Here is a 24,562-nt window from a genome sequence, read left to right as displayed (position 1 = left end):
TTTGTTTTTATAGATATAGTCACAATAAAGTTCTAATTATGGATTATTATTTAAAAAAATAATAATATATAATACAATTGATTTTTATACTCAGCGCAAGAGAGTTAATCTTTTTGGCGCATATTTCAACTCGAGTTTTATAAACTCTTATTTATTGTGTGAGCTTTATTAAATAAATCCAGCTTAATTAGATTAATTGTGAAATGATGTATGTTACGCATAGTAAGTGCATAGCAATGCACGTAAATATCAACGCAGTTGAATTTTATTAATATTTGATGAAATCAATCTTATGCAGTGGACTTTATACGATTCTCGAAGGCATGTATACATTTCACTTCCTCTTTTCGGTGTTTCTATCGTTAATTTCGTTAAACACACTCCGGACGTTAAAAAGACAACGATGATATTGAGAGAAGAGGAAAAAGAGGAAAGTCACGAGAAAGGAGGAATGGGCTTGTGGAAGAAGGAACCTCTGCGTGACGTCGCCGTGCCACTTTGTCCGCGTGTTCGCGCGTGTCATTGACCGACATGCAACGCTCATTGGTGGCTGGAACGAGCGGCACGATCGCACGAGATGAGAACGAGAGGAAGATGAAGGCGAGGAGAGAAGGTGGAGACGCGACGATGCGATGTGACGGCGAAGAGCGACGAGAGAGGAGAGACGCGGGGGGAAAAACGCTGTGGCTAATCTAAAGGGACGACCCGCGGGGTACGTCGTTCGCTAATCACCCTGATGAAGCTTGATGGACCAGCAGCAATTGTTTCGAATGAGATCTCTTCGCACGCTTGACTCCGCTCGAGTCACCTCCTCGCTTTTCGAGCCGGAGCGACGCGACGCGACAATCTTCTGGCCGCGAGATGCAACCGGGCTAATTAGGGTAACGGGGCTTCACAGGATTTTTGTACACACGCGCATGGCCGACGTGTAAACGTCCAATTTACTAAGAACGTCCAGTATGTTGACCGCGAGTGATAAAAGACGATTAGCACGCGCTTTCTCTTAAATTCGTTAAAAGTAACTAACTTTATAAAAAAAAGATAAATACTAATCCTCTTCTCTTATAAAGATAATAAAGGAGTCTTTATAATTATATTCTTTTTATAAATTATTTTTCGCATTAAAGTGTGATTAACTCTTTTTTTTCTCTCTTCCAAACTATTGAAAAATAAAGAAAAAGCAATCATGAAATTATGTTTGATAATTGAAAAAAAAGATCTACTTTTGCTAAATAATTTTTTTCTAGAAAAAAATATTCAATGTCTTTATAACACTGAGAAAAAGTCGTATACAATTTTTTTACCAGAACAAAATGTTAAAACGATTAAAACAAACTTCGTTTCATCATTTCAGAATCCATCCAATGTTCAAACATTATTACTAGAATCTGCTAAAAATGATATTCACACATAATTTTTTGTCTGTCTAATAATAGAAATGCTGATGGATTCACGATGACGGTCAGCTGATCGATCGATCCTGCAAGACACAAGTACATCGTTCGTCCATCCGTACGCGAGCAACGGCGTCGATAGTTCCAGCTGCGTGCTGCAATTTATAATCGTCGATCAGATCGACGGGTCATTATTCTCTCTCGCGAGATTTCACCCGCGTCGTTCGTTTCCTCTTTTTCCTCTTATTTTTTTTCCCTTCCCTCTTCTTCGCGCGAATCCTCTCTTTTCCTTAACGAAGTTCGCAAGACTCTTTCCACGGCGATACAAGTACGATCGGGCAACTTTTCCTCCAACAGTATATTTGACTTTCCGGGTAATTAAATATTGACGTAGCTGGTGATACAGTTTTCGCTCAGTAGTACATCTGATGTAAGCACTTAGGATAAGATATCTTTAAACTTGTTTTAGTTGATTCTTTCACGGTAAATTTAGACTCTGCTTTTTGTATCTATTTTATTCTGATAAAAATCAAGTAAATATCTTGGAGCATGTAATATTTTCAAATTTAATATTAACAACTAAATAGTATAATTATTAAGCAGATGAAAAAAAGTATTAAATTAATAATAAAATTAATAAATTAATAACTTAACAATAAAAATATTAAATTAAAACTCTTTTGCTATTTTGAATTAAATTTTAAATAAAATACAAACAAGTAAAAGACAGAAATCCTTCAATATTAATCTTATTATTAAATTGGTTTAATAATTTATTTGCTTTGAGATTATATGTATATAAATTAATAAAACTTTTAATTTAAATTTGTTTATGGATATAAGAATGTGTGTAAAAGCTGATATTTGATACAATAATATCAATAATAAAAAGCTCCAGTTACATCATTGATCCGACTTTTATCGTGATACTCTTATATAGCACCCTTCATAGAGAAGAGAAATGACGATCTCCGCTTTTGACTTGCCTCCGTCGTAATCTCGCGGATCAACTAGCGATTTCACGAATATCCCGTGTGCAGGGCGAACGTCGCATGGTGGATTCGTCACGGATTCGCGGCCCGCACCCGATCGCTCCCACACACCCCCCGAGACAGAGGGTCGTTGCACGACGTATAATCGCCGACACAATGCCGCCACAATACCACCACCGAAGAGACGTTCTTCCTCTCCCTCATCGTAATCGGAAAAACACAGGCCGGCTCCGAACCGACAATCGGAATTACACGGCGATTTTCGAGACGCGCGTCGCGAACCGATCCGTCTCGCGATCCGCGCCTCGTTTTCCGAGTCGGTGGGGTGTCAAGGGTTGTAACGGATGGCCGATTCGATCGTCCTCCCTCCTGCGCACGTCGCGCCCTCAAAGGGGCAGTCAACTATTGTTGTTTCGGCGGGGGAAAAAAATATAAATCGCGCGAAATCGACGCCCGGAGTCGGGTCGCAAACGTCAACCAAGGGATCGATTTGGAAAGATTTATTTGTTTTTTATATCTGTTTTTTTTTTTCGTTCTGACCGAAATAACTGCCATGATTTCTCGCACTGAATTGCATTCGAATTTGATCTATTAGAAGCGTGTATATTTTTACGAGCGCGACTTCGGTGTTTCAACGTTTGCAGCAATAAAGAAATTTCAAACTCTATTTATGGATATCAACTTTTAAGAATAATAATTTCTTTGGATTCTTCGTAGCAAGTAAAATTTTTAAAACGGAACATAAAAATGTATAACAAATTCGGGAATGTATATATGTATGTCGTGAGAAAGCACACGGCAGATGCGGCCCTGAAATTACGGCGCAAGAATTACAGACTTGGCCTCGCGGCAACGATCTCTAACGAGATTCGTTTGTAGTCGGGGAACGATGGCGACGATCTTAACGAGATCCTCCTGTGATCTACGATCGCGCGAACATCACGGAAAGAACCAGTCTTTGCAGCTCGACTTATTGCTGGGATCAACATGCGCGATGGAAAAATCATAAAAAGAATTATCGTGTTGAGTAATCTCTTACAAAGTGCAAATATCACGTTACACGCATTATACCTATTTTACTATCCTGCTCACGTTTGAGTTTCATAAAGAAAAGAAAATAGAAAAAAATAAATTATTAAATAAGAAAAATAATTTGTAGAAATAAATTTATCATTTTCATAATGTATTTATCGATTAATAAATCCTGCGGATCGAATTAAAGTTATCTTGTTTTAATTATACATTATGCAACTTAAGAAGAGCGAAGGAGTTTGAGATCACATATAAGATACAAAAAATGAATTGCCTTATCGATTATTGTAATACTTTCTTATAAATTTTAAAACATGATATAAAAATACAGAAATCCTATTATACAATATTTTTGTATAAATTACACAATATGATAGGATCCTAAAATTTTGAACTGCTTGAGACAGCTTAGAGCGAAAAAATATTAATATTATTTAGAGCTTGTTCGACATGTGTATGTAAAACGATATGAGGGGGGGCCTGTATATAAAGCGAAACGTCGATTCAGCAATCACAAAGTTACAAGCCGCGCCGCGTTTGATTATCGCGGCGCGTATCTTATCTTCCAGTAGACAGATCTAAAAAGTCATTGCTATCCGACCGACGACGGTTCCGGCCGGTTTTCAGAGATGCGGTCGCATTATTATCGGGCACGGCAAGAGAAATAGAAAAGAGACGGAAGACAAGAGCATCCCGAGCATAGACGAGAGATAGCGAAAGGAGACGGGGACGTGCGGGACTTCGCGGTGGAGGGTGCAAAAGAGGATAAAGAGAAGGGTGGCGGTGGACCTCCCTATTGACAACGGCTTTCATCTTTATAATTCAACCCCTCTCGCACCACCCTCGATCCATTTTGCCTTCTCTCCCCCTGTATGCGCGCGCTGTGTGCGATGCTTTTTTTTTTTTTTTTTACCATCTCTCCCGTTCTGCGTGTCGCGTAACACATGGCGGAGGCGGACTTACGCCCTTTCTGGCCGCTGAAAAACCGGCACGGTGTCTCTCTCTCTCTCTCTCTATTCGTTTTGCCATTATCTCGTCACCATCACTGGATTTTGTTCGGAAGGGAGAGAGGTATATAGCTACGTTTCCACGCAATTCAATTTGCACCGAGAGATCTAATGGAAAATATTTTCCTCTGTTGAAATAATGAAAATTATGCTGCTTTCTAATAATGACACGACATTTCTTAGTTATGGAAAAATCGCATCATACATAAGCCTTGTATAAAATGTCAAAACGCAGTGGAATATAATTAACCATGTTTCTCATAATGACAGCATATATATTCTGTGATACAATAACTTTCAAACGCTCTTTTGCAAGATTAGATATAAAAAAAATAATTATTATATATAAAAATTAGATAGAAAGAGAATGTATATATATGTGTGTGTGCGTGCTGTTGATGTGTTATGCGCACATCTTCGTAAATAAATATTTTATTTTTATTTTATTTTTAAAGAAATAAAAATATCTCGAGATAAAAAAGAAATATCTAGATATATTCAAGATATCTTTACATATATAGATATTTGTTCTTGATTAGTATATTTGTAATTTGGTGAATATGCTATATCTAGCATTGCTATGCAACAATAATATAATCCTTTTATTAAAGCGAATATATGAACCAAGCGATGATTAAACGATATAAAATTTGGCGAGAAATAAATGAAGAAAATGCTTATGCACAACATATAAATAGAACTTTGTGAGACATTGCATCAGCATCGATGTGAGCCATCGTAGTAAAGGCGATTGCAATTACAACACGCGATCCGCAATCGTGAATCACATGGAAATATATTTAGGATACGATGGATCCTGTCGACCGCAGACAGGAAACCAGGCGTCGGACAATTATTTCGAAGTATGCTCGCATCTAATCATGGTCATTTAATTCTACCTATTCGTCATCAGGATCGTCCAGCGATGCGTTCGGAGAAGTAACAAAATTAAATTTTAAATTAATATTAGACTGATTATATAATGCATATTTAAAAAATCCAATTTATGTAACGCATAATTTCCATTCTTCGAAAATATATATAGGATTTAAGAAGTGTAAATTCTTCAAAATTCTTGAATTGTTGATTATATCATATTACAATTAATTCATAGTAAAAATAATTCTGCATATAACGAGAAAAATCGAGACAGATTACGTCGTTAGGAGAATCATACATGTAAAATATAAATATATGAGGAAAAAGGACGAACGAGACAAAGTGCTGGAAGGAAGTAGCGGTTTTTAAACAAACCGTAGTTTTTGTATGCCCTTTTCCCAACAACGCACAGGGAGGTCCCACGTGTACTGCAGCCCATGCAACGTCCTGCCTACGCATCGGACCTCCTGGAGTTGACTTACTGTCGCAAAGATACACATATGCATGCATATTCAAAAGAGCATATGTAACAATGTAATATGATTCCACATACGAGCAAGACTTATAAATTGATTTCTCTCCAATTCTTTCCAAATTTTTGTAACTTGAGTGAGATAAAATTGTGTCGCGTTTGTGTAAAATAAAAAAAAATAAAAAAAATTGTACACCTAATTTCGTCATTTATTGGAGCGAAAAGATATAAGACAGTATTTATCAAGTATTATTTTTTAAAGGATAACACATTAAATTAAATCTTAATACACAAAATCTTACTCGTAAAATTCAATCTTAATAGAGAAGAAATATTTTTTACGAGAAATATTATCGTGTTTAGCAAAATATCTTCGGTAAATTAAATATATTTTCCTTATCTTTTGCAACAGCATTGATTTTGTGCGCGTGGAAACTAGAGAAAACTAGATACGCATGGATAAATCTGCCATGCATGCGCGAGTTACTGAACGCATCCGTATTACATCATGCGTGTCCCTCGTCGTCGTCAACGCATTTTACGAACGCGGACAGGTTCATGGAAAAGGCGATAGCGGGACGTTGAAACGGGCGCAGATGGTGCCCCGTGTGGTTTACGACGTGGTGCGGACCCTTCCATATGGGGATGATACCGTTTAACCTACCCTGGGGACCTGCGAGAGTGTCGGGTGACGTATACTCCGCCACGTTTCCCCTCGGAAAGAGCAGGAATGCTCCTCCGTTTTTACGGGCGATCCCGTGGAAGGAAGCATCCTGATCTCAGTGTGTCGCAGGTTGTGCACTTTAGGGATCGATACACTTGCCATAAGCCACCCTCTTTCCTCCCTGACCTTCTCTTGTCTCCGCGAAATAGAACGTTTTCTCGCAACGAAAAATTCAATGCCACTGTTTCGAAATTTGCCACGTGCAAAACTATCTCGCCATCTCGCACGAATATTTGCGAATTATTTCTCTAAATAATCTTTATAAGCTTGTGCTAATACCTAACCTTCGATTATTTTTCTAATCAATTTTTCTCATTTAAAATAAACTTTAATTCAATTTTTATCTTAATTTAAGACAAGTTTAGATAATTCAAAGAAAATGTTCTGATTAAGAAAAAAATGATAAAAGCAATACAATCATTATTTAAAAAATTCGATTTCGAAGTATATAATCAAGAAATGTACGCAAATTTTGATTTTCACTTTGTAATATTTATTTAATCACGGGTTATAATTCTAAATTGAGTCAAATAGCTTCTTTTGATGTCTAAAATAAAATATATATAACGTATTTTTTTCTATACACGATAATTTGATAATACGGTCATAGTGAAATATAAACGTATTCTCTCGCGCGACGGATTGTAAATGTCCTAAACTTCTACATCGCATCGAAATCTAATTTTTGTTCAGCTCACTGTCTTAAAACTTCACGAGATCGTTTATCACTCACGACCGACCGTTAACTTTTCTAACTGCTGTTAGGGCAGTTGTTTCGAGACGTAACATCGTCATGAGTATCGGTCAAAATTTCGAGGGACTTTCTTCGCCGTTCAAAAAACCAGACCGTCAAGTATAACACGCTGCTCGTAAATCATCGGAAAATACTTTCCAGATTTCGATGTTCGGCGGTTGGTTTGAGCACGTTCGAGATTTACAACTACGCCGTATATAATTTAATGGTCTGTTTTGCGCCTATCGAATTGTGACTACTGTAAACACGATGAAAGAAAACTCTCGGTATCTTCGATTATCGCGGTAAGCGTCTGAAGATCGATTAATAATAATTTTTAAATTGGTCCTTTCCTGTTTTTCCAGACATCTAAATATTGCAGAATTTATGCTAACAAGAAAAATGCTTAGAGTTATCAGCATAGTTTTCTTTAATAATTTTTTCTAACAGAATAAGTTACCCTCCTCAACGAAACCTCCTCAATTAAAATGTGTGCATTTAATTTTAGTGTATACATTTTTTTCATGAATTATGACTAATAATTTTAAGAATGATACTTCAAGAAAGAGCATCTTTGCAAATATACTTGTACATTTTAAAAACGATTCATTTAAATTCTTATTATATCATTAATTATGTATCAATTTAATTACACAAAAAACAAGAACAAAAATGCTTTCATTAAATGTTATTGTTAAATGCAAAAAAAATTATTTTTTATAACTATGCCTTTCTCTCCAATCATTTTTAATACAGGCCTTTCTATAGAAAGAAAAAAAAATTGATGGCAATGTAACCGGTGATATGATCTCCGCATTGTGTTTCGATCGAGAAATTCCAGACCCTCAACCGTATACGAGAGAGACCATACCTGTTTGAGTGATTCGCTGGAATTTAAACGTACTCAATGTTCATCCTACGAAGGGTCGGGAGAATCCTCCCAACATTTCTGAAAGGCTTCCTCCTCTCGAGGATGGTTCCTTTCTTTGCACCTGTGACAACCTTTCACGGTCTCGAAAGTAAATATATGCTCCCTGTTTCACTTCAGTTATATCGACAAGTTTTAGGATATTCGGTGTTTACGAAAAATCAATTAAAAAAAAAAAAAAAAAAAACTAGTATAGAATCGAGAAAGCAATAAAATATTTATACGAAGAATTTAAAGCGCGCGAGCACAAGCTCTAACATAAAGACGTCGTGTAAATACCAAGTGTTTCAGAAATCCATCCTTAATTTTAACGACAGATTTTTTTTGGGACAATTTAATCAGCGAGAAGGATTAGTCATAGATTCGCCAAAGAATCTATTAATATTAAAGTCGAGGCTTTTGAAATATTGCTAAGGTTCGACGTAACAATCGCGATTGCGAGTGTCGCGCGAAAGTTTGACGGCAAAAAGCGCGCTAATACGCGGTTCTCCAGTGATATTTCGCAAGCGCCACTCTGACAGAGATCGACGACGCGACGCGAAGAAAAAAAAATAATATTAGGAAACTTCTTAATCGCGGGATATAAACGCTTCAATCTCGTCGCCCCCGCTCGTATTACAGAGGAGGACATTATGGAACCGGAGACGGGACGGAGCTCCGGAGAAGAAATGTCTCGCGTTGGCCCTCTCGAGGAAACTTATATTCCTCGGGCCGTGTGAAAGGTTGCCTCCATCATGTCGAGGGTGAATGCGACACACGTGCGTTCTTGCACCGTCCCTCGATAATTACTTCTCCAACTTCTCACAAAAACGACGACTTTCTCGCGACAGGTTCTCGTTTGTCTCGTTTATTTCCAATTGCATCCGTTCGTTTCGCGTGTGTAACATACACATATGCGTGTATCGATATAATTTAATCGCTTCGTATCTTGTTGTTAATTCCGTCATGAACGGAACCTTATTTACTCGATTCAGAACCCACTTGCATCGGTCTTGTTTACATTCCTTTTTCACGCGTAACATGTATTTAATTAATTTTCTGATACACTCTTGTATGTGTATAGTATAATATATGTATAAGTATAATTACAATTTATACATCAAAAAGTTAAAAAATATAATAACCCCTAATATTATAATCCACATGAAACCTTAGGATCGCTAATATGTTTTATAAGCAGCCTTTGAGGAATGAGTGTAAATGATACCTATACGTTGATTTAGATACTGCTGACATTTGGTGCATATCATTTTTATTTAAATTAACAGTACTGTTAAGAAATAATAATTTTTATTCGCATAATATTAATAATATAGCGCGGTGGGGCATGCCATTTAATTTTACTGATGTGTATTTGGAAGAAAAATCTATTTATACTCTTCCAGATTGAAAGATACAGAAATTGGAATCTAGGAAGAATCACGTCTCTCTCTCTCGTGAAAGATACTTAATCGCCATCGATGTCTAGCCGCGAATAAAAACTACGGCGGGCAAGAGCCCCTGTTTCGCACCACGAAATGTATTCCGAGTGTATCGCCGCGCGAGTTCGTTGGCATCATCGCGAAGTCGGGAAGACGTCGCGCGACAGGTGCTTAAAGCCCGTTCCTCGCAGCGCGTACACGTACATCCGGGGTAAGTGCACGAACCGCTCGGTTTCTCATCGGGAATACGTAATCCTGCGACACACGCGGGCATACCAATTTCTCCCGTTACACGAAATATCGCAAGAGAGAATTCCGGTCGAGAGAAAGAGGGAGAGAAAGAGACGAGACAGAAGAGCGAGGTATATCCGCGCTTTTGTCAGCGTCGGCGACGTTAAGTGGATCTCGAAATAATCGGACGCGCGTGACGCATATCGATCGAGATTTCCCTCTCCTCCTCACAGTCGATCCGATCGAGACGTCTCGAAAAGACACAGCTCATCCCGTAATAAAGTATAGACAGTTCTCCGAGCGATCAATCTTTCGCTAGTCTCTTCCCGAGGATGAGATTGCCGCACAATTTCAATATGTTTAAATCGAATTATTTTTCGCTATTGCAAATAAATATAGAGATTATTTTTGAATATCTATATTGTATAGTAGAGTATCGAAATTATCTCGGTTTATTTAATTTTAAGAATTTAGACATTGGATGTTACATCTGTCACTCACATTATTATATATTCCATATTATTAATTAATTAATTGGAAATCAAATCGTCGCAGCAAGTTGTATTAAAACTTGCATCAATATTTACAGCAGTTATTTACCGTCCAATGAATAACAGATTGATTAAAATATGCGGAAGTTACCAGATTGATACCATCATACTGATACCTATGACCCAACATTTATTTGCGGAAAGGAGCATATTTCGAACGATACGAACGCTGCAACCGCATTAGCGACGACACTATTAACGGTAATAGCACTGGTAGCGTTAACAGCGGCAGAACGGGCGTTGCAGACGAGTTGGAAGGAAGAACGCTACCAGCAGAGGCGGCGGAAGAGGGTGGCGCCGGGTGGCGAGGGGGAGGCGGAAGGGGGTGGCACGAACGGAAGCGAAAGGAGAACGTCGGAGAGAGGGAGCGGAAGGACTCGGTTCGCCCGGAGGCGTGGGTGGAAGCTCGAACCAGGACGACGGCGAGCACCGCGGGGATGAACGGGAAAGGAGATGGGGAGGCGGGGGGAGGGAGGGTACCGGAACCGGAACCAGGGAGCGCAGGAACACGAACAGACTCGACGTCGACGGTGGCGTCGGCGTCGGCCCCGATATGGCGGAAGCGTCGCGTTTGCCGGAAGTCGCCAAGGAAATGAAATGCCTCCCAGCCGGGGAGGCCGCCCTTCCCTCTCCCGCCCCCCGGGAGTTTCTGCCGTCACCCTCCCACCGGAACCGACGTTCCTCGCCAGGATTTCCAGAGTTCTCCTCTTTCCAGGGGATGTAGAGCGGGGGGTTGGCGGAGACGGCGGCGGCGACCGGAGAAGGGCGTCGCGGCGAGATAGCGTCGAACTTTGCGTCAAGTACGAGAAAACGAGGAAAGGGCCCCCCGGGAGACGTTCGCTCGCGCTTATTCCAAGAGATGCGGAAATAAAAGGAAGAAGAGTCGCGCGCGTGCGATGAAAAAATTATGCGGATTCACTGCGAAACTTATTATGTACTTAACGATTCAAGCCTAACACTTATTAGAGCGCGTAAACGTATAAAGAGTAAAGATCTCGCGAACAAAATGTAAGATATGCTTCTGCTTCGAAACTTTTAAACAAGACGGTTCTGCTCTCCGAGCACTTGATTTATTTGACTCGATGATTGAAACGCACGCTTCTGACAGAGAAAGGTAGTATCGTCTTAATTGTCATTCTTTACAAAAGGCGATGCTTTGCTTCTCGGTAAACATACGCGCATAGTCTCGTGTACCTGGCGAACGTGATGATGCCGCGGGCGAACCAAGATATTCCGACTTCCGTCCGTGCGCAGGAATTTCTTCCCGGAATAGTTTGGACGCCGGTTAATCGAGTTCTTCATTCAAATTCCATCCACGAAAAGAAGAAGAAAAGGGGATTGGTCAGAGTCACACGGCCGCGGGCTGTGAGTAACCAACGTCGATGACTCGTCGTTAGTGTTTATTAATGACAATCACGGCGATAATATCGACGACGATAATGATGATGAAGATTTTGAAGATAATGATGGATGTAAGCACTGTTCGTATTTTACAATTTTTTTTCTTTTTTCGCCGATGGAATTTCTTTTTCATGTTTTGTTCTTCATATATTATTTATCTTTTGTGATTAGACCGTGAGATTAATTCGGCACGATATTCAATCAACTATATAGTTGTTTATTTATAATATATATAATGGCATTAAAAGTATAATAAAAGTTTGCATTGTTCTAGATCTTTAGAATTAATATATCAAAAATTAATAATTCAACTTGTATGTCTGGCTGCAATTTTACAATATATGAAACAGAATACTCGTCTATCTCATCTGAGAAAAAATGCGGAAATAATTAAAACATAGTAACAGCTAAGCGAGCTGTCGTTTATTATACCGTCACGCTACCGGCGATTACTTACGTCGTCATTAACTAGATAAGAGCAATAGCGCATTAAAACGTTCAGCGCGCAAAAAAAAAAAAAGGAGAACTGTCGTTACTGCTGTTACTACAAAGAAAGAAGAAAAAAACACGTCACGCGATGTACACGCACACGCATTCGTACTCTGGTGCACACGCCAGCGTCGCGGATGACGCGTTATTTTCCGATGATATTATTTCCGGTAAGTCCGCGTGATTCCGCGTCGCGTCACTTCCTCCTCCGCGCTCCGCGTACCCTCGTCTTCTTCTCCGTACATACATATAATCTTCGCGTCAGCTTCGTTTCTTTGCCGCTCATTGTCGGACTCATTGCGCCGAATTACGTCATCTTGTGGAATCGTTCCTACTTCCTCTGCACGCGTACCCGAGCGAAAATAGTTTCGCGCGAGTTCGCCGTGCCCGTTGTAAGTAGGAACATGAGTTAATTCAAGAATGCTCTTCACGGGTAAATTATTTGTCGCGAATGGCAGCGACTGTAGAAAAGAGACTCGCCTTTCTGACCGCGGGCGATGTTAGGCGAAGTAATGCAAAAATAAATTCCTCGATTTCGCACATATAACTGTGATTTTTTTGCAGAATCATAAAAAAATTACTGTAACAAAACAATCGTCTTATGTATCTCTCTCACACGTATTTTTACAATCATTTTATTTTTTAATGTTATATTAAATCATATTATTAATAGATATCATATAACATTAATTTTCTATGCCGAAGATGCATCAAGATTATCCGCGATAAGATTCGTATATGTAATAGCATAAACATATTTTACTTTTTTTTATTTTATTAATCAGATATTTGCTTATTATAAGATATAATAATTTTTATATTACAGTACGAGACTTTTGATTAAATTTCCATGTTGTATATTTTATTTTAATAAAATGACTTAAGAACATAAATGTAAGAACACATTGTAAGGTGAGATAATATAATTTTTTTACGTTTTTTCTTCCACAAAATCGCTGGCTATACAATTGCGAAATCGATAAGATCAGTCTTTTGTCCAAACATGCGTCAAGCTGCAGTCGAGCAGCACTACGCGATCTTTATCTCGAGCGCACTAACTACTTCTATCTGATTAACGAGAGCCAGATATCGTGAAACGGACGTGCCGATGACACGATAGTATTATTCGTCATAGCGCGCGCGGTTTCCTCGGCGTCGTCGAAAAGCCCGCGGAGACTTCCGGCCGCGACGAAATCCCGCCGCTCACCGACCCTGACCGAGCACACCCGTGACAATTAGTTCCAGCAGTGATTCGGTTCCCACGCGGTACGATTAAGCCTATTAATAATAACGTCTTGCGACTCGATTTAAGTATATGTTCGTCCGATCTTAAGAATCCGCCCTCTCCCACTTCTCTTTTTAAAGCAATGTGAATATCAAAGTGCCATAAATGTGCCTGATTCACAGTCTGATTTGACAGATGTAGAGTGAAGATGTATAATATATATATTTGACAAGTATTATGCTCTAGACTATACTTAAATATTATAAATTACGTGAATCACGATTTTTCAAAGAACGAAAAAAATATTAATTTTTATACCTATCCATTAAAATTAGATATTCAATTTTCTGACTTCACATCGTCTATTTGATAATATTTCTTGTGTAACGTGATGTAAATTTTCCGATATTTTATCTTCCAGTGAAATCTGCTATTTCGAAATAATATGACATGTAACTATCTTTTTATGTTGCATTAAAACATATGTCGTAGGTACATCGTATACACATTGAATATATTATGTTTAATTTTTAAGATTTGAAAACATACGATAAGGTTAAATTAGATAATCGACACCAATGCATGTAACCACAGTATTCTTTACTGACAGAAAAAAATTTAGTTTAGCTTAATACTAAACGTTATATTGAGAAGAATTTGACGTGACAAATTTTATTAATCCTAGATAAATCAAATATCCAATGCAAAATCCTCTCATATTGTAGCCGCGGTTAGAACAATGCATCCATTTAGGCGATATCAAATCTTGGTAGCAGCTGGGACTTATTGTTGGTGCTACGTATAGAATCGATATATGCGCAGAAAATTGAAAACCGCCGCAATCAAGCTTCAAGAACGTATCAAGCTTCAACGATCTGCCGGAAAATTAACTTTAAATACAATTTAACGCGATTAATTTAAAATTCTTCAACTCACTCTCTGCTCGTCGAGCAAATAAATGAATATTTTATTAAATGTCTGTGCAGCGGAATCTATTTACGACGGATGGTGTTTCAAGATATCGGCAAAATGCCGCGCCGCGCTGAACGGATGTCGTAACTTGCGATAATTATAAAACGCAACGCTAAATAGGCGAGTCCGTTTAACAGGAGAGAGAAGACAGGAAACGATACAGCGAATATAGCGAGGATTCACGATACTATTCCACGATGACACAAATAGAAATTCTCCTTCGCGTTGTCAGTTCAGCGAGATTAATTGCGCGCGGAATAATAATGAGTATAGAACAGATCCGATTTTAATGCGATAGATTTGTATTATTAGACCGTACAATAACGGTGATCAGGCAATCGGACTGTCCGCGAGATCGGTCTCATTACGTGAATTGAGAGAAGAAAAAAAAAAACTACCTTCTTTGCGTGGCCTACGACTATTATACGGCGGATTAATAAATGGTAATAGACGAGGCGGATAAAGGTTCGCGCGTTAAAAGAATTGTAATAACGAGTCAATGACGGCTGCCGCTGTTATTAGACGGAAACTATGCGACTTCGGAGGCACTCGTGTTATTCGCCTTTCACCGTTACCATGGCATACCGTTCAGGTACGACCCGCATGTTTCCGGAACCCCGTAAAATATTTGTGAAATATTAAACTTTTGTACTACGAAAAATGTTAGGAAATGTCACCGTTTTAGATTAAAAGTGTTACCAAAATCAATGCTCTTTAAGGGCAATAATTTTTCAAAAAGATAATATGATGTTATTTTTGCAGAGATTATTTTATAATAAATCTTATATATATCTTTTTCATAATCTTTCTATATACATTTAATTCATCAATTTACTCATTAATTCTTTTTTTATAATCGGTCTCGTAAAATTTATGAAAAACGTTTTAAAAAACGTTTTTAAAAAATTGTAGAAATTAAATCTCTACAAGCAAACGACAGACAATAAATATACTTTCGAGTCGCGTATATTTTGAATACACGATCGAAGTTGAGTTAAAACGCAGTAATGAAAATGGGCATTTGCAATGTGATATATATTTATACTTCAACCAATTCAAATTATTTTTATAATAAAGATTGCGACGACGAGTGCAAATAAATCAACACTCGATAGAATGATAGTAAATTGTAACAAAAACATCCGTAAAAGTAGAAATAAATATTTTTAAAGAGCTGTGGTAAGCAACAGTCTTTTGGGATATATTTTATCAAAGATAAAAATAAAACTTATGTGTATCAAAGTTTATCAATTTATAAGATGAAATTCATATAATAAAATCCCTCCCCATAAAAATCTGCAATAAATGGCTTCTATTTTTTAGACTATATTTTTTATTAGTTCATATTTCGTTATTTATAAATAATAAAATACTTTACATAGTAAATATTTTGTGCACTTTAAACAAACCAATGTACTGTTAATTCTCGCACTGAAACAATGCGATATAGCGCATCTTTAACGTAGGAGTGAGATACTGTTATCGAGATACTTCACGCCAACTCTTTTTTTTTTGTTTATGATATTCATGTTCTCTCACAACTTGTAATTATCGTAAATATTTTGGATGTGCTTATTCGCAATAGTTTTATAAACAGCGTATTTTATAGAGAGAGAGAAGATATCCTTTTTCAATATAAATTAATCCTTAGCAATAAATGCTTATAATTTAATAAACAATTATATATTATATAATTGTTTTTATATATTATTAATATTATAATAATAGTTTACGATGTTTGGCTACTTTCAAATTACTTGTAAATTAAAATACTTGTTATATTATTGATTATATACTAAGTGTTATTGATTAAATACTAAGTGTTAGCGGTTCTTTGCAAAATCATTAAATGAATAATTTAATCTGAATAACGAAATGCTTATATATTTCTTCGTCAAATATTATGGCAATGTATATATAACATATTTATATTTTTTTATCTACATAATAGCTAATGCAATTTTAATATTAAATATAACTGTCTTTGTATTGATTAATATTCTAACAAAGTAATAGACTGCTAAAACATTACTTCTTTTATAATAAATAATATTTAAAATATTTGAAATATTTATCAATATTGAATGTAATAGATACTAAATTCGAAATATTTTATAATCAATGTTGAACATGTGATAAGTATTAAATAGGTGGTAAACATCGTTACATTTATTATATTATTAATAGACTGCCAATCATAAACACAGTAAAATAATATAAGATCAAATGAATTTCACTCACCGGTACGATGCACAACGACAGAGATTTGCATACACTACAGTGTCTGTAACACATACAAATATATTCAAATCATAAAGTAGTGTCGAAAATAATTAATATTTCAAACAAAATTTCAAACAATAAATTATTGTACGAAGTTCATTCAGAAACTATCACACTTTCATATTATCGAAGTGATATACCGTATAATACAACGCGCTATACTCTTTTCAGCATTTATAACTACATGTTTATTTGAAGACGATACATAAGTATTGACTTAACATGCTTTTTTTAAAAAAGGGATTATCGAGAAATATAAAGTTAGCGACATTATTGTCAATTCTTGCAAGTATTGTTGCCTCTTTTCTGCGATGCTGATTGGCTGTCTCAATTCGCATTGTGCATTATATTCCTAGCATCGAGAAGCTGTCATCGCGAAGGTTAGCAGTTTGATAGTTTAAACAAAATAAAATAAAATAAAATAATATGTTTTAAATAATATATTTTAATACTTTAAATTCGATTAATATTTTTGGCAGTTATCAGCTGATGTCTGTCAAAAAATATTTATCGCAGATAAAGTATTATAACATAACATATTATATTACTTACACAGTATTATTATTTTAATTATATGTTGTAAATAATATAATATGTTATAATATGTACTTATAATATATACTTTTTCCGCGATTAATATTTTTTGACAGAAATCAGCTGATAACTGTCAAAAATATTAACATCGCGGAAAAGGGGCAACAATACTTCGAGATTTTCGAGAATCGACTTAATATACCTTTTTTTAGAAAGAGAAAATGTATTTAAATAAATAGATATTTAGATATAAATTTGTTTGAATTCTCAAAAATGTTAAATTATTTTTAATTTTCAATACTTGAATATTTAAGATTTATTAACAATATAAAAAAAAAATCGTTATTTTTATAGTAATATCTTATTTTATCAACTGTAATAATAAACATGTAGGTAGATAATTCCATTAAAAAGTAACAATAAACTTCTTACAATTAGAATTATTTTCATGACATAATTTATTTGAATAAATTATTTGAATAAATTATATCGTGAAAATAACTCTAAGAAACTTATTGAGTTACTTTTTAATGGAATTATCTACCTACATATTTATTATTACAGTTGATCAAATAAGATATTACTATAAAAATAAAGATTTTTTTTCTATTATTAATAAATTACTTCTTAAATATCCAAGTATTAAAAATTAAAAATAATTTTACATTATAAATAATAACAAATTATAATTGTGAGCTAATTAACAGTCAAACATCACTTAATTTGTAAGCTATTGTGCATAAAAAATGCATTCAAATAGACAATGTAAGATATATTGTTCACCATCAAAAATATATGTATATGTTTGTACCTTTTGATACGCTTGAAAATTCGTCCGAGTTAGTAGGAGAATATATTTTACGAAGTCTATAGTTAGGAGTTACATATAAATGATAAATGAAAAGTTAAATAAATTATAAATTATTTACCTAATCGATGCTCCGCCGTTGCCCGATGTTTCCCTGGGCCACCTCTCTCTCTCTCTCTCTCTCTCTCTCTCTCTCTGTGCACCGTTCCTTTATGGTTTATGGCACTCACTCGAAACACTTGCACGCGTGTTATTTTCTTCGTTCGCGACGCGCGGCGACGCCCGGATTTTAGATATCACATTTCGAAGCGTTTCGGTAAAACGCGAGAATCGCGAGAGCTTATTCGCGCGCGAATAAAATCGATGCTCTGTTTTTGCGTCGCCGCTTTTTTCAAGGCCCACATATCGGAAAGCCTCATCGAACGACGATGATGCGGCGACTACTTCACGACGTACTCAGGAGTCGCCGATATTCCACGAAATAAGCACTGCATTTCACTATGTTTTATATATCACAATTCAACGACGTAGAAATCGGGTCGACAACGACGAAAAACTCTGGAAATTTGCATCGAAAGCTCAACGGTAATTAGATCCGCCCATGTATATAGTAGACTCGCCCGTGTAATGGACTTGGCCCGTGCGATCGCGATCACGATGTCGTACACAATTTCGTGACGCGATGGCATTTGTACGATAATTAAGTACGTAAACACACTAAACTCACACTCGTACTGTCGCGGACCGGCGATGAGCACGCAAAAGTTGATCGCGAACCGAAAATGCACCTAACTAACAACAGACAGGCTTGTGCCAGTTACGGGACGCGCAGCACGCAAAGGTCGCAAAGTTGTAATGGCGGATGGCGGTGGTCGCGTCGCGGCGTACGTGCGAGCTCGGAGCTCGGCTCGGCTCGGCTCTGCTCGGCTCGGCTCGGCTCGGCTCGGCTCTGCTCGGCTCGGCTCGGCTCGGCTCGGCGGTCCGGGCAACTCGCGACTTGACGAGTTGCGCGTCCTGTAACTGTTAAAATATGTATAAAAATGTTAGTTATAAAAATTTAAATAATAATCTTTTAAATAATATGTCATAATTCTTTAAACTCGATTAATATTTTTTACAGTTATCAGCTGATTTCTGTCAAAAATATTAATCGCAGATCAGGAATTATAACATATTATTTATAACATTATTTTAATTTTTATAACATTTTTATTTTAATATTTAATTAACAAATTAACATTATTAATATTTTTGAGGGAAATTAGCTGATTAAAGTGTTAATTTGCTAATTAATTTTTAAAATATGAATATGTTATAAAAATTAAAATAATATATTTTAAATAATATGTTATAATTACTTAAACTCGTTTTATATTCTTGACAGTTATCAGATGATTTTTGTCATAAAATATTAATCGCAGATAAGACATAACATATTATTTACAACATATTACTATATTTTAATTTTTATAACCTATTATTATTTTAAGATATAATTAACAAATTAACCCCTTATTAATATTTTTTGTCAGAAATCAGCTGATTAAAGCGTTAATTTCTTAATTAATTTTTAATATGTGAATATGTTATAAAAATTAAAATAATAATATGTCTTAAATAATATGTCATAATACTTTAAACTCGATTAATATTTTTGACAGTTATCAGCTGATTTCTGTCAAAAAATATTAATCGAGAATAAGATATAACATATTATTTACAACATATTACTATTTTAATTTTTTAACATATTATTATTTTTAAATTTAATTAGCAACTTAACTTTAATCAGCTAATTTCTATGAAAAAATATTTTAATCGAGTTTAAACAAACTTTATATTATTTTTTTTAACAAAATCGAAGAATGGCGCGCGCTTATGTTATTCTAGTTTTATTAAAACGTTTCACACAATGCTTATTGTTAGAACTATGGTCGCGCGGAATTTATTCGATAAAATTATCACATGTTCGCAATACCGTCTCGATATACTGTATTTACGTAATGTAACGCATAATATAACGATCGTTCGATACTTTTCACGACACTTCCGATATTACGTGTTTACTTCCGGACGATATTTGTTTTAGTAATCATAATTCAGATGTAATCGTAATATATTTTATAAAGTATAGATTATATTTATTAAACGATTGATGTATTACGCGAAGCTCATTCTTATTTTATTTTTCTTACTTTATTCTTATCCCATTAGCAAATAATTTTCCGATATCGCGATCGCGTTTAAAAAGGAATTCGACGGAGTGTCTCGCGCTACGACTTTCCTGATCGAGTGTCAGCGTGCGAATAATGACAGAATCGACGCACGTAAACAATAAATAGCGCACTAGACGACACCAAGGCCGAATATCATGTTATTTATATGTAATTTGTTGTCGAAACATTTCACTCACTATGACATAAAAATACGCAAAATTAAATTAAACATTTAAAGGTATAAATTAATTATTTATTAAACGATTTACGTTTCTCACGGAGCTTATCTTTATTTTAATTATTCGATTCTGTATTTCACATTTTATTGCGCGTTCTCAATCCTAATTATATTTCAATCATCGAACAATAAAGAAGTGGATAAAATTCTTTTGACTTTGATTATTGTCGAAATATTTTACATGCTATGTACATGTACATATATGTACATACATACGCGGAATATTAAATTATACGAGCATTTTAAAATAATTGCGCTGATAATTGCTAATTATAATAATTATACAGAACGATCGCATTTTGCATGATATTACACGCATGATAATACGATAATATATGAAGTGCGACTACACCATTACCTTTTCGTTCGAGTCTTACTGTGTGAATGACGTCAAGGTTGTATTGTGTATACCTCACGTGCATGCCAACTATATCCCACATGTATGCCAATTATACCCCACATGTATGCCAACTATACCCCACATGTATGCCAACTATACCCCATCAGCGCAGCGCGTCAAATATACATCCCCCGCCTGCGCGTTACATTCCACAGCCTCCGGGATACATCAATCGTTTAATAAATAAATAATCTGTATTTTTAAATGCTTGTATAATTTAATATTCCGTGTATGTATGTATATGCATGACGTGTAAAATATTTTTCGTCGCAATACTTAGAGTCAAATTTCTAAGTCCGAAAATGATTAAGAAATTATCAAAATCTAAATTATCAAAAAATTTGATTTGCGATGCGAAATATATACATATACAAATACAAGCACTTATAATATATAAATACAAGCATTTATAAAAATAATATAGAATATTAGTCGTAAATGTGTTGCGATGAAATAATTTATAATTTCTATTCTCTGTCACTTTGATTGATATACTTCAAATAAATATATTGCAGAAGATATTCACTTTAATAAATTGCCTCGATACGCGCATGAGTTAATAGTGAAAGATTGATAATCTTTATTGAAAATAATTGCGTTGTGCGATTCCTAATATTTATAACGATCGTATTTCGAGAGATAATATCAATATGCAGCGAAACTCAAGCAAAAAGATAACGTCGCGAAACGTTCCGCATATCATTGCATTACTTTTTCAAATGCAATCGCAAAAAATATCGAAAGATACCAAACGCAATCATTTCCTATAATTATTACAATTGGCACAATTATCAGTTCGTATAATTAATTATCTCCCGCGATAAATGATGTAAAAATATTCCGATGATGGCTATTTGATTCAAATAACGATGTGGCATGAGATATATCGACGATGTTTATTAATTAATAATATGCGTATTTCGCTGGATTTATATACATATCGTTGGAAATATATTTGTTTATAATATTGAATACTGATTATATATATTTTATATATTTCCTGGCGATCAATCGCGTCTTAACTTAGCATTAATTCGAGTTGAGTAGTATTGGGCGATATCAGAATGAAATTATCGATGATTCATATCATTTTCGAATTTTGTGATCATTAACGAAATGTCGCAGATAGGACTTGAATCGAGCGACATTGCGGTGCATTTAATTAATAAATATAACTGTATCTAACGAACCATTTTGATATTTTGATATCTGTCAAAGACAGATAACAAAAATTTAGCGTCATCGATAATTTGTTAAAATATGTATTTTATATAATTTATTCGATTGAAATCTATCACGCGAATAGTCATAACATGTTTTCAGATATTACATCCTCAGAATATTGATCTTTAACTTGTATATTTAGTTTATGTTATAATAAAATAGAAAAAGAGAAAGAATAAATTCGTGATTTTCGAATGTCATAGTTTATTGCGACTACAGTTGCAGTTTGCGTTATTCTTCTGTCGTAATATAAAAAAGTGTCGCGTGTGAATAACGTCGAAAAAATATTGTGCAAAGTCGTGCATTGTCTTCTATTGATTAGTGCGCGCGCGATCTTATAATTAACCGCGTGTTTTCGTAAATGAGTGTTATATGAGTGCCAGAAAAAACAGTAAAACATTAACAAGAAAGAAGAGAAGTGGACTCAGAAAGACGTTAAGCGACGATGATGTAAAACTATGGGGTAAGACATTTTATAATTTAAATTTGTATTTGTTACTTATAAAATTAATGTCTCGTTTATCTATGAGATATTAATTTAATGAGACATAAACTTTAACAGAGAAGAGGACTAATTGGGGGGGGGGGGGGGGCCTAGTCTAATGACGTCCTGCTAATCCATAAATCAGCCGTGATTTACTACCAAAGTCGCTGTCGGTGCCGCGTGCGATTTATTCCCTTTCGATAATAATTACTTTTTTCACGTGCCATCGTTATCACCGTCATAATCGACGTCATTTCATAATAAAGGTTTCCTATCAAAGAAATATATTTCCGCATGTCTTTTCTCGAATTAGGACAACGTTGTTTTCATATCATGATGCGTGTGCGTGATCAAGATGTTTGTGCATATTTAAATTTATATCAATATTTGGGATGTGTCGCAGCAGTTGCTTTCATTATATTATTGTAACATACTTCAATATTGTTAGAGTAAAGCGCGATGAGAAATAGCGGGTTCTCTAGTGCTCAAGATTAGAGACAAGTGGCATCAGCGATATTATCTAATTTAAAGCTGTAGTTTGAAACACACACACATGCGCTGTTAGACTGATTACTTGGCTAGTGTGTACTTTTATTCGCTTACCACACAGTTAAAATTTTTTTCTCCGTATTATTTTAAAGCTCACGTAATATACATATATTGCAATATTTGTAATGATAACATATTTTTTCGATAAATAAATTTCTGTTTAACTAGACTAGTGTATAATATATATGCAAAATAATATAGCAGCGCAAAAATAAGAATATTTAATTAAATAACACATAAAATAAAGAACATATATCTTGTTATTATATTAAAGGCAAAATAGTAGAAACAAAACGTTAATATTATATGAATATAATGAAACTGTCAAAAATTATCTAAAGTATTTTTATATCCGAAGAGTGATATTCAATTTCTCATGATTCTCATCCGCTTTACAATCATTTCCGTCGAGCATACGGCACAGCTGTATCGAGTGTTTATGTCATGAATCACGGCAGGAGAAAATTATTCGACGCCCGTAGCTAATGGTAATCACTTAATTACGTTACGATGCTTTGTTCGCGAGTACTTGCTTCGAGTACTCCAAGTGCGGGATCGCTACGTTGACCGCGATCGATTATCTCGATTTGGTTGCGGCCGCGTGATTAGAATACCGATTAACCATGATTAGACGTGACCATGGACATTCCTGCTGCACGCAAATGCCTGTTGGTTACAATGGTGTCGAACAACAGTGTTATCTATACAGCGGGACCACGTACGTACGTGCGTGCGTGCGTGCGTGCGTTGGACCATAAGCTCCGATTATGCATTTCCCTAAACCCCTATCGGACACCGCAAAGGAAAATTTCCAGCGGTATCGGGAGGAAATGCTGAGCATTCTCTTCTTTTTTTCAGATTAACTCGATATTATAAAATTATATTATAAAATACTAATAATGTTGAAAATAAATATATACAGTATAATAGTATCGCGCTCGTTTTTAAATTGAAATAATTATATTAAATAAATTTTTTGTTTGTAAAAACTATGAATCGCGTACACAACTTTCGATTTTCACACTTTAAGAAAGTTGGATGAGACTTGACAGTTCACAGTTCTGGCTCGCAAAAATTATAGAGAACGATATCGGATATAAGAAAAGAAGAAAAGGAAGAAAAAGAAAAAAAAAAAGAAAAAAAAAAAAAAAAAAAAAAAAAAAAAAACTGATATCCACAGGTCCCTTTGTTCGGCGTGATCGAGACCTAAAACAGAATCTCGTTCAGAACAGGTCTGTCGAGCGTATAATTTCCTCGGGAATCGCCGATAGGAGAAGCTCGCGAGAAGTGGTGAGAAGACAGAAGGATTGAGTAACGGATCGGCGAACGAGGTGAAAGAGAGAAGGAGAAGGGAGAGGACGCGAAGAGACTAAAG

The 24,562-nt window shown here is 35.5% G+C and overlaps 1 long non-coding RNA gene across 2 annotated transcripts in view; it reads right to left on the bottom strand.

The window, feature by feature from the left end:
• The window catches only part of LOC145937582 (uncharacterized), a 109,907-nt gene that overhangs the window by 56,762 nt on the left and 28,583 nt on the right, over positions 1–24,562 (bottom strand). Inside the window, exons 5-6 of one of the 2 annotated variants that reach the window (XR_014425579.1) lie at positions 18,198–19,096; positions 16,693–16,735 (exon numbers count right to left, since the gene is read on the bottom strand). This is a non-coding gene — a long non-coding RNA (uncharacterized LOC145937582). The remainder of the gene's footprint in view (positions 1–16,692; positions 16,736–18,197; positions 19,097–24,562) is intronic. The other variant, XR_014425580.1, reaches the window with a different exon arrangement.

Source organism: Prenolepis imparis, unplaced genomic scaffold (genome assembly GCF_030444845.1).
Source record: "Prenolepis imparis isolate NDT839.2.m4 unplaced genomic scaffold, iyPreImpa1.0 SCAF_6, whole genome shotgun sequence".
Lineage (NCBI taxonomy): Eukaryota > Metazoa > Arthropoda > Insecta > Hymenoptera > Formicidae > Prenolepis > Prenolepis imparis.
Note: the sequence above shows the minus strand (reverse complement) of the source record. Positions and strands in the feature narration are given on the sequence as shown.